The 12,106-nt window shown below is 39.4% G+C and overlaps 1 protein-coding gene across 2 annotated transcripts in view; it reads right to left on the bottom strand.

The window, feature by feature from the left end:
- Positions 1–11,895, bottom strand: part of LOC148367670 (talin-2) — a 191,567-nt gene extending 179,672 nt beyond the window's left edge. For both annotated transcript variants that reach the window (XM_088334687.1, XM_088334686.1), the window contains exon 1: positions 11,798–11,895. The gene's annotated coding sequence lies outside the window, so the exon portion shown is untranslated. The remainder of the gene's footprint in view (positions 1–11,797) is intronic.
- Positions 11,896–12,106: the final 211 nt, after the last annotated feature.

Here is a 12,106-nt window from a genome sequence, read left to right as displayed (position 1 = left end):
TCAGTGCTAAGGTAATGAAAAAGCTCTTTATTGGCTCCGGCAAGGATGTCGGATACAATTCCGCCACTGGAAGTTAAAAGATGGAGAGCTGAATACCAAAACAAATGCCTAAAAGGAGCAGCAAGGAGGTTTTTAACAACAATTAATACATTTTATTTCAAAGTGCCTTTCATGACACCCATGTACACAGAATATCTAACTACAATAAAACTAGAATGAAACAAACAAGCACTAAATACAAAAACAAAAACAGTACATTTAAGGGGGGGTGGGTCGTTGAGGCAGTTTATTAAGGGCTTGGCAAGACAGAAGAGATGGGTTTTGAGTCCAGATTTGAAGATGGACAAGTTAATGGAATTTCGGAGGTCAGTTGGTACTGAGTTCCAGAGCTGGGGGGCAGAGTGGCTGAAATCTCCGCTCCCCATAGAGCCTATGTTGACAAATATCGAAAAATGTGTTTTCCAAGGCACACTCTCCATTGAAAACATATCAAGGCAAAAAGTCTATCGAAAATATTTTTAGATAAATTCATTGTCAGTTTCAAGTATTTTTGATCACCATGGCACGGAGGTTACGCAGGGATATTCAATCCGGTTAATAATTGTGCGTTAGTTTGGGATTTTAGTACATTTTAATATGTTTTATTTTTAAATGTTCCTATATTTACGAAAAGGAGGAAGTTACAACTTGAGGGGATGTAGTATCTTTAAAATCAAACCGGTGAGAACTACCAGGACAAGTATGTGTGTGTCTGTATGTGGAGTTAATGATACAGCAAAAGGTAGATGTAAGCAAATCAACATTGTTATTATTATTATATTATAATGGTAATAATAATAATAATAATTATAACTGTCGTCAATTGTTATTATTGTCATTATTGGTGACTGAATGATATTCGAAATGAAGAGAAACAAGAGTTGCTATTAGGTGATTACTAGCATTATAGATTTAATAGAGGGGTAAAACTAGATTAATGTGGTAGGATAAAAACAGTGATGGAAGTGGTGATACTGATGATAATGAAAAGACTGTGTATCCACAGAGCCAATGTGTCGAGAGGTGTTATTTGTTTGTAAATACAAAGAAGAGCTAACTATTAATCAAGTCAAAGAGGTAGGATTTAATAAGCATTTGCTTCTTTATACTCCCTTTCGAACATGTACATTGTTCGTGTTTTTTTCCGATTTGTTGTTTTGTTTTTGCTTTGTCATGTTCGAAATAAAAGTTCAATTCATTCATATTTTCATCCGATAGTGTTTTCTAATACATAAAATGAGGAAAGATTATGTGCAAGTGGAACCCAAAAATATTTTACAACGTTCTAACTTTTGTTGTGTTTTTCTTTTAGTAAAATAAGAACTATTATTGAAATGTGCAACATTTCTGTTTTAATTCATTTATTGTATCGTTTTGTAGTGCAATCTTAAACAGCTTCATCAAACAAAAAAAGGTGTGTAATACAGTTCTCTGTACTATCTCACTAGCAGATGATTGGTATATAAAACGCTAAAAGTAATCTGCTGCCTCCTAATGATATGTATAAATGTTACGATTACTCAGAGAATCACTGAAAGAAATAAAATTTAAAAAATTGTCGTGTTTTTTGTAAAGATAAAATTGGGCAATTTCCTGTGCCATATGCGACTAAGTGAGCCCTGGCGCACTGGTTGAAAAACACTGTTCTAAAGGACATATGCTGCACAATTTATAGGGAAATAAAAGTGAAAAAATCTAAAAAGATGAAAAGCTATTTTGCAATAATTTGTTTGTTCAAACAACAGTCCCAGAAGGCTAATGAAACGTTACAGAAAAATACAAAACCTAGTAAAGGACGCTATGAAAATACAGGGAGTGCAGAATTATTAGGCAAGTTGTATTTTTGAGGATTAATTTTATTAGTGAACAACAACCATGTTCTTAATGAACCCAAAAGTCTCATTAATATCAAAGCTGAATACTTTGGAAGTTGGAGTGGGGCTTTTTTAGTTTTAGCTATTTTAGGAGGATATCTGTGTGTGCAGGTGACTATTACTGTGCATAATTATTAGGCAACTTAAAAAAAAACAAATCTATACCCATTTCAATTATTTATTTTCATCAGGGAAACCAATATACCAGCTCAACATTCACAAATATACATTTCTGACATTCAAAAACATAACAAAAACAAATCAGTGACCAATATAGCCACCTTTCTTTGCAAGGACACTCAAAAGCCTGCCATCCATGGATTCTGTCAGTGCTTTGATCTGTTCACGATCAACATTGCGTGCAGCAGCAACCACAGCCTCCCAGACACTGTTCAGACAGGTGTACTGTTTTCCCTCCTTGTAAATCTCACATTTGATGAGGGACCACAGGTTCTCTATGGGGTTCAGATCAGGTGAACAAGGAGGCCATGTCATTAGTTTTTCTTCTTTTAGACCCTTTCTTGCCAGCCACGCTGTGGAGTACTTGGATGCGTGTGATGGAGCGTTGTCCTGCATGAAAATCATGTTTTTCTTGAAGGATGCGGACTTCTTCCTGTACCACTGCTTGAAGAAGTTGTCTTCCAGAAACTGGCAGTAGGACTGGGAGTTGAGCTTGAGTCCATCCTCAACCCGAAAAGGCCCCACAAGCTCATCTTTGATGATACCAGCCCATACCAGTACCCCACCTCCACCTTGTGGCGTCTGAGGCGGACTGGAGCTCTCTGCCCTTTACCGATTCAGCCACGGGCCCGTCCATCTGGCCCATCAAGACTCACTCTCATTTCATCAGTCCATAAAACCTTAGAAAAATCCGTCTTGAGATTTTTCTTGGCCCAGTCTTGACGTTTCAGCTTGTGTGTCTTGTTCAGTGTTGGTCGTTTTTCAGCCTTTCTTACCTTGGCCATGTCTCTGAGTATTGCACACCTTGTGCTTTTGGGCACTCCAGTGATGTTGCAGCTCTGAAATATGGCAAAACTGGTGGCAAGTGGCATCTTGGCAGCTGTACGCTTGACTTTTCTCAGTTCACGGGCAGTTATTTTGCGCCTTGGTTTTTCTACACGCTTCTTGCGACCCTGTTGACTATTTTGAATGTAACGCTTGATTGTTCGATGATCACGCTTCAGAAGCTTGGCAATTTTAAGAGTGCTGCATCCCTCTGCAAGATATCTCACTATTTTTGACTTTTCAGAGCCTCTCAAGTCCCTCTTCTGACCCATTTTGCCAAAGGAAAGGAAGTTGCCTAATAATTATGCACACCTGATATAGGGTGTTGATGTCATTAGACCACACCCCTTCTCATTACAGAGATGCACATCACCTGATATGCTTAATTGGTAGTAGGCTTTCGAGCCTATACAGCTTGGAGTAAGACAACATGCATAAAGAGGATGATGTGGTCAAAATACTCATTTGCCTAATAATTCTGCACTCCCTGTAGTAGTAAGTCCTTTGCTACTGCAATTCTTTAAATGCTTACCCATCAGGCTTAACCACGTTTTTACAAGATCCAATGTTTAAAATGTGTGCAAGAAAAAAAGAAAAAGTTCATTCAATCACAGCATAAGCTGGATGACTGTGAAAGGTTCCAATAACAATTACAACTCAAAAACGTTAATAGTGTGTCTTAATATTGATAGTAAGTAAATATGACTGGTGCACATGTGGTAATAGGCCAACAGTTTGTTAAAAAATGCTAAAAATTCAGTACATAAGTTCTTTGAATTTTTTGATTTAGCAACAAATCTACAGTCACAAACTGTTCCTTCAGAAATTACCGGCACCTTTTGTTACTCAAGGATAAGTTTCTAGAACAAACAAAAATCTGTATATACAAAGAAAAAGGTGTTGAGAGGTTGAAGCTAAAGGCTTGTAGGGGACCTGTCTGCTATATAACTTTGGACCTTTCATCTATCAAATATGTCAATTAATTATCATGTCTTACATCAGGGGGCGGAAACCTTTTTGACCCTTAGAGTCAGAATAGCAAAAATTAACACAAATTTCAGCAAAACCGCCAAACCCGCTCTCCAGACAAAAGGTTAATTTTTCAGGGCATTTTATTTCACTGTGTGATGTCAGATAATTTGACAACATTTATGTAATAAAAATAATGCCTGTGTCCCATATCATCAAATGTACCACTTTAAACTTATCTCTCTCCCACAATTACTGTACAAAGGCCCATTTTCACCTTAACTCTTTCATTTTTGTAATAAATAATGGTTTCAAAACAAGGGCAGCATGGCAGCGCAGTTGTTGACGCGTGTGTGGCACAGTTCTGAGGTCATGGGATCAAACCCTTCTGTGTGGAGTTTGCATGATCTGGCCAGTCCAAATTGTCCCTAGGTGTGAAAAAGCAAGTGAGTTGTCTGTCTCTGTATGCCCTGCGACTGGCTGGCAACTAGATGAGGGCGTCCCCTGCCCAATGCCCGGAGATAGCTGGGATGGGCTCCAGCAACCCCGAAATAAGTGGAGCGTATAATGGATGGATGGTTTCAAAACAAGGTGCAAGCAGAGTTCTGGAGCCCATCCCAGCCATCTCCGGGCAGTGGGCAGGGGACACCCTGAACTGGTTGCCAGCCAGTCGCAGGGCACACAGGGACAGACAATCCACTCACTCATTCACACCTAGGGACAATTTGGACCGGCCAATCAACCTGACATGCATGTTTTTGGAATGTGGGAGGAAACCGGAGTGCCCGAAGAAAACCCACGCAAGCACGGGGAGAACAGGATGGTTGGAAGCTGGATTTGAACCCATGACCTCAGAACTGTGCCGCACACGCGCTAACCACCGCGTCGCCCCTATTTGGGGTAAGCAAACGATTTAATTCAATGGTGGAGACTTTAAAGGGAAGTAAAACCAAATACTTGCTAAATAAAATGGCATATGTACCCCAGCCATCCTTCTTGAAACGCAAAATGTTGATTGTGCTTGTGAAACACGGGTAAAAGAGCAGACTAGACCAATTTGGAGCCACCATTTGGCGTTTCTGTTTTTGTTTTGTTTTTTGCCACTTGTCTTAGACAGCAAATGACGTCACAGTTGCTCCGGTAAACAACCAATTACAGCTCAGTTTGAAAAACACCAAGTGAGCCACAATCGGCTGAGATCTGCACACTTGTTATGTATTTTTTACTCAGCAGAAAACGACATAGCAATCATTGAAATGACACGTTTAGATTCAAGACAATACACAGAACGTGTTGTTGGGAAAAAATGGAGGGAGACTAAGACCCCTTTGTCGCTTCTGACACCTGTATGTCATATGGTCTTGGTTCTTATCCCTGAATCCAATCATGTAAATATAAAATTAAAACTGTAAATGGTTATATTTTTCAATGTTAAAGTTTTTTTCTCATTTAAGTTCACAATTTTGGCATTTTCATGTTGAAATTTGCTGAATTTTCACATTATTTTATGAATATTATTAATAAATTGGTATGTAACTATTACTGTCTGTAGAGTGAGAAACGCAATTCTTGTGCCTCAAGGCAGTGGGCAATGGTGAAGCAGAAGAATCTGATTCTGCGCTCATCTCGGCCCCAAACAATAGAAATAGTGAATATTTGATAAAGCTAACAGCAAATTTATTTTCTTTTAATTGCCTATCGATACTTTTTATTCAAAATGAGCAGTATCTTATGGCCACTTAGTAACTATTAAGTGTTTTGCAAATTTCGCAAATGAAAACAATCCGTCTCAGAGGTGAAAGCAGAGACGTGCAGTCATGGAGGCACAAGAAACTGTGCCTCACCTGCTATCATGGAATTATAAAAATAGATTAAATGGTTATATTCATTCTGTGTTAAAGTTCCTTCTCACTTGACTTTTAATTTTTGTATATTCACTTTCAAAATCAGTACATTTTCAGATCGTATTTTGAATATTACTTATACAATTGGTCTAACCGTGCTGAGCAGAGTGAGGCGCGCAATTCTCTTTTGTCAAGGCAGAGGGCAATAGGAAAAGCAAGGACTTTGATCGGGCGCACACCTCAGGCCCAAACAATAGAATTACAGATAATGTTAGCAAGCTAACAGCAAATCAAGCCATCCATTAGGTTTTTTTTTCGCGTTGCAGAGACTTTTTTTCACAATGGAGGATAATCTATCTATTGCACTTTTATTCAAAAGTTGCAGTAAGTAATATATTACTGTGCTGAGCGTCAGCTGATGTAGAATGAGGCATGCTCTTGCCTTATGGCAGAGGGCAATAGTGAGACGAGACTAAGGATTCAGATTTGCCATACACCCCAGCCCCAAACAATAGAATTAAAGATATTATTAATAAGTTAGCAACATGTTAAGCCGTCAATTATCTTCATTATTTTTTTGTTGCATGGGCGTATTTTCATGATGGAGGATAGAGCTGCACGATTAACCGTAATCTAATCCATATCGTGATGCGACGTAGTGAGATTGTGTAATCGCAAGACACAGCGTTTTATTTTTCTTCCTAGAATTCATAGTTCCAAGTTTATGAGTAGTGGAGTGTTGGGCCAACCAGAATTGTCGCAATTTAGGTTTTAATGGTGCCAGCCAATCTGAGGCAATGACCAAAAAAGGCGATGTTTGCAAGCAGCACACTATGTCGCACATCCACATGTGAGCATCGTATGAGAAGAAAGCAACCATGACAAAGTCCCCCAGAAGAGGGCGCTGTTTTCTAAAGGTTAAAGCATGTCAGTATGAGTAACCCTTCTGTTGTCTTTATTTCATAGACATTTTTTTAATTTATGTATACACCTTGGAAATGTGCATAAAAAACACATTTCAGTTTTCTACTGTCCGGACCAATCAAAAAAAAAGTCATAACATTTAACGGTCAATAAAACATAATTTAAAGTGATTTTTATGGGTTTTTAACAACCCAGCGGCGGGTCATTTTGAAGAGAGGACAACAGGAGGAGGGGTTAAGTATGAAAACTAGCAGACAAAATGCACTTTTCTTTAATCATCGAAAATCGCATCAAAATCAATAAACTGGTTTGAAAAATCGCAATTAGATTTTTGATTTTGAAAAATTATGCAGCCTATATGGAGGATAATTTTTCGATTGATGCTTTTATTCTAAGGGAGCAGCTCATTGAATCTATTTATGAGTTATGGTATGACAATGAAACATTTTTCTCTATGCTACAGTTTATTGACCCTTTGCACACACGTGACCTAACCACGTCATGACACCATAACTGATGGTAGTAAACCGTGGTAAACAGTGGACGAGGCTAGTAAACAATAGACAACAACTACAAAAACAGCTATTCTATTTAACATCATTGGCAATGACTAGTCAAGCTAATATTTTGCAGCTGTCGGATGAGGTCGCCCACTTTGCCGTAAAGCACAGAGGGCAATATTTAGAGTAACTGAGGATAGCATTAGCAATGCTAACTAGCAACCTATACAGTCTTCATCCGCATACATTCACACATCTAAACAAATCGTCCAGTCTCCCTGATTTCAGTCCACACCATCTGTACCACTATATTGCAAATAGAGGATTCCTAAACATCGGTGCTGATCTAAAAGCTTATAAAGGTCTGAATGCTTAGCAGTTCTTCGTAGCTGATACGTGTTTTTAAGCTGAATTTTGCTGACGAATGCACCCAGGCGTGAAACGTCCCCATTGCGCAAACATTACTTCAACAACATTGTGTCTAAATTTTGGGGGGAATGCAATACAACAGTAAAGTATATGACATTTGCACCTGGTATAGAAATCACTTTAAGCATGTTGAAAATATTTACTTTGACAAAAAGATGTCTTATCTTCTGATAATTTGCCTCCTATTTTATCCATTTGGCAGTTCATGTCTGTGTAATAAGCCTTACGGTAGAGCACACAACAGTTTTCAATACATGTGCTATTTGGAAGATTACTGTTTTGAATCGCTGGTTAGTCACGATAAAAGCAGCTTGTTTGTGTAGTAGGAAATGGCAACGGTAAACCACTAAGGTAGCTAGTTAGTACTAGCTAACTTGTTATATTATATTATGTTATATCTTTGACGTGACTCATACCTACTTAACATCAGAAATACATCAAATGTACCTTGTAAAAACAGCCCAACGCACATCAATAAATCAACCATGGTAAAAATTGGTGGTTACATTCTTTTTGTTAGCTCAGGAGGTAGAGCACTCGTCTTGGGATCAAAAGATCACTGTTCGAATCCCGGCTCCTTTGTGTTATATGTCGAAGTGTCCTTGGGTAAGACACTGAACCCCTAATGCCCCCAATAACCAGGTTTGCGCCTTACATGGCTGCACGGCCGCTATTGGGAAATGTGAAGCACATTGTAAAGCACGTTGGGAGGTCTTCATTGACTTGAAAAGCGCTATATAAATATATGCAATCATTTCATTTCATTATAACTCCAATGCTCATTCAAATACTGACCTCTAGGGTGCTTCTGCCGTCCGTCATGGCTCTCATTCTGCCAAGGAAGGCAAAGTGACGTCACGTGTAAAGGGTTAATTAATGGCTTTCTTGCGCCGCTGATCGAATAATGAACAAGATCTAGCTTCATTTATTAGTGCCCCAATGCACGTCACTGGTTAATAGTGAGTTAAAATTCACGTTGACCCGCTTCAATACTTAGCTTACTTTTTACGACAAGCGTATTTAGCAACGTGCTGAATGAACACTACTGCAAAAAAAGCAAGAGTACCAGCGGCCTGCTCTCCGGGAAGAGGTGTGGCAGACTATGTAGCCATGAAATCAGAGGCGCAATGGGGAGGCTGCAGGTTGAATCAATGACTGTACAAGAAACACACCCCCTATGATACCAACATAATGAAGCGAGCCATTATCTCCGCATTGCATTCCCAACCCAAGGGTGGAGTCATAAAGCAATGTTGCCGACAATCCATTCTGTAACCGCAGATTACAGGGTTGGTGGACCTTTTTCATAGCCAAATTCAAGCACTTTTTAAGGATTTCCAAGCCAATTTTCCAATATCATTAAAAGAAGAAACTGGATGTGAATATTGTGTTTTGCAGAGCCACAAAAATAGCTGAGATTTACATATGCAATTTTTGATCTTGCCTGTGCAATTATGAGGAGTAAATCGCAAATATGTTGTTTTTTGAAACAATTCTCTCCCCATTTAGGTGTTGGATAAAAATGATTGTAATGTTGACCTCACATTTTTAATTGAAGGACGTTCTTTCCGTTACAATTTGCCACTAGAAAATGCTGCCTCTATTTCATTCAGGGCCCAAAATAAATGTCAATAATTGATGCTAGAGGCGGTTTTAGGTTCAGAGCTTTGGGGTTGCTAAACACCCAGAGTGTCTGGCAGGTTAAAAACATTTTTTTAAATTTCATTTAAAGTGATATTAAATATGAATTCCCATTATGATATAATTTTAATTAAAATGTAAGCCTGGTCTACTAGTGATCCCAAGAGCCCAGAAGAGATCCACAGGTTCGAGAGTGTTCTCCATCCAGGCCCCGGTGCTGTGGAATGCTCTTCCCCCTGAGATTCGATCTGCAACCTCAGTGGAAATGTTTAAATCTAAGCTTAAAAGACACTTCTATTCTATAGCATATGAATAACCTATATTTTACGTTGAGAATATCTGTGTGTTATTTGCCCTCATCTAGGTTTTAGATCAGGGGATGGCGTCATAATAATCTGTGGTTTGCAATAATCTGCGGTCTGAGCAGCCCTTTGAGACTCTTTGTGATTAAGGGCTATACAAATAAAGATGACTTGACTTAAAGGCTTTTTATTTCAAAGGCCATTTTTTATCAATTGAATGCTTGTTTTACAGCCATTTTTATTTATTAAATGTTCCTTTTTTAATGGAATCATGGCACCCTCGGGCTTTCGTAATACTCTAAGGGACTACTCCACCATACCGCAAGTGACATTAGCTGAGCGAAAGTGCAGCGGTACTAGGAATCAAATTGACTGAACCATTTCATAGAAGTGGAGTATTTCCACCACTGTGTTTTTCAGGTTTTTGTTTTGTTTTACTTTTTGATATATATTTTAGCTAGCGGTTTCCTTTATATTCAAGCCTATCCTGCCTTTTATTAATGGTGGGTTGCTTTGTTTGAAGTGTCCTTAAAAATTTAAAGTTAAATATTTTCTCTATTTAGCATGTGTTAAAAATGCCCAACTAAGTTTAAAGAACCCTTATAGTTTATTTTCCATTGCACCTATCCGTTTTCATCTGACTTTCATGAGGCCTGTTCAGGGCTGAACAAACCCTCAAAAAAATGAAAAAGAAGAGTTTATTTTGGCACGCCTAAGAAATTGAAGGTACCTGCATGCAAATAATGTGTTAGTCTGCAGCCATCTCCTAGCTCAAAGTCATGATTGCAAATCCCATACCTCACCTTTAGGTAAAAGAGAATTTTAAAAATCCTATAATTTTGGAGGGTGTTTTGGTTGAATTTGGCATGATGTTTACGCCCGTGATTGATGCCTAATCCTTGCCGTAATAGACGTCATTATGCCCTGCATAGGTGAAGGATGCACCTGTCCTCTTGGGCGCGACCAGTAGGTGGTATGTCGCTTCACATGACATAAAAACTAATGCCAGCTGACGTTAATCACGAGGGAAGAAATGCAACGGTAAGGAAAGTAATCAAATAGCACTGTCTGCGTCATTTTAAGACTTGTTCAGAAACATGGCAACAATTTCAAGCATTTACAAGCCATCGCTAAATATTCAAGCATTTGTCAATCTTTGAAAACACAACATTTAAATTCAAGCATTTTCAAAGATTTCAGGCACCTGTACTAACCTAACTAAGTGGGGACCCGTGGTATCGAATTTCTCCCCACCTGGGGGAAAGCTCTCCAAACCAGGGGTCTCAAATTCAGAGCCCGGGGAGGACAGTTTGAGGCAGTATGTAATATTTGGCCACTAGATGTCGCTGTATTCTGCCGTGCCACCGAAAACGAGTGCTAAAAGCTCAATCAAAGTAAACAAAATACGGAGACTCAAAGGGACCAAAATGCATTATATTACTACTTTAAAAAGAAGAGAAATAAGAAAACAAAAAAGAAAAGAAGAAAGAAAATTTAAAAAATGAAAAGAAGAAATAGGACAAAAAGTAAAACTCAAAAAAAGGAAACAAAAATGATTTTTGGACAAAAGTTAAAGGAAAAAAAACGAAAAAATGCATTGTTTTGTTTTTTTTTGACTTTTTTCTCTTCAATTGATTTCATTTTTCTCTCTTCTTTCTTCTTCCTTATTTTAAATTCCTTTTTGAGGAAAAAATATTTTTATCTTCTTATTTCTCTGAGTAAAATTGGAAGGAAAGGGGAACTTTTTGGTCACTTTCAGTCTCCGTAGTTACAGCGACATCTAGTGGACACGTAAAAACACTAGTCTTTTAAGCACAATTGAGTTTTTTTTTTTAATATCACCGCTGTTTTTATGGAAACCCCCATTTGATCCAACCACACCCGGAACAGAGCTTTAACAGCCCCCAACTCAATTGAGTTAGAGACCCCTGCTGAAAATAAAAGCCCCCGGCGACGCCTCCTGGGCGGGCATGCTGCAGCAGTAGGAGCCGCTGAAGGTAAGAAGGCAACCAGCTCGAAGGGATCGAGACTCCACAAGTTGCGCGTGAATTGAACCATGCATTTCGGCGTGATCGGGAGCACAACTTCACCGGTCCACGCACGCGTAGGAGCCAAGCACGCCAGCACACGCGACGGTGCTTCTTCTCCATTTAATGAGGCTGGATAGCGAGAGAAGGTCAGGCGGCTTTTTCGGTGTGTGCCGCAGAAGAGATGTGCGCCGCGGTAATCGGATTACAATGTTGCGAGACATCGAAAAGAAACTGCCTTACCTTTAAACGCTCCACTGGCGCATCGCAGGACGCACGAGGGGGGGGGGCGGATCCTTCCGCTGATTCAGCGGCAAAATAGTATCCCGCGCAGCGTGACGGCAGATTACCGAGTGGCCGGATAACGTGCGTGTTGCGTGGGTGAGGGAGGGATAGTGGCGGCGAGTGTGTAATGCGCGTGAGTACGTGCGCGTAAAAGAGGAGGGGGGCTGATCCTCCAGTGGGGGGTGCATAAAGGAAATACGTCACTTTAAATGGACCACGCTTTGTAGTTGATCCAGCGTCTCCCACCTATTATCAACATAGACTTCA

The sequence above is a fragment of the Urocampus carinirostris genome, chromosome 4 (genome assembly GCF_059441175.1).
Source record: "Urocampus carinirostris isolate Australia breed hairy pipefish chromosome 4, RoL_Ucar_1.0, whole genome shotgun sequence".
NCBI lineage: Eukaryota > Metazoa > Chordata > Actinopteri > Syngnathiformes > Syngnathidae > Urocampus > Urocampus carinirostris.
The sequence above is the reverse complement of the archived record's forward strand: the minus strand, read 5'-3'. Positions and strand labels throughout refer to the sequence as shown.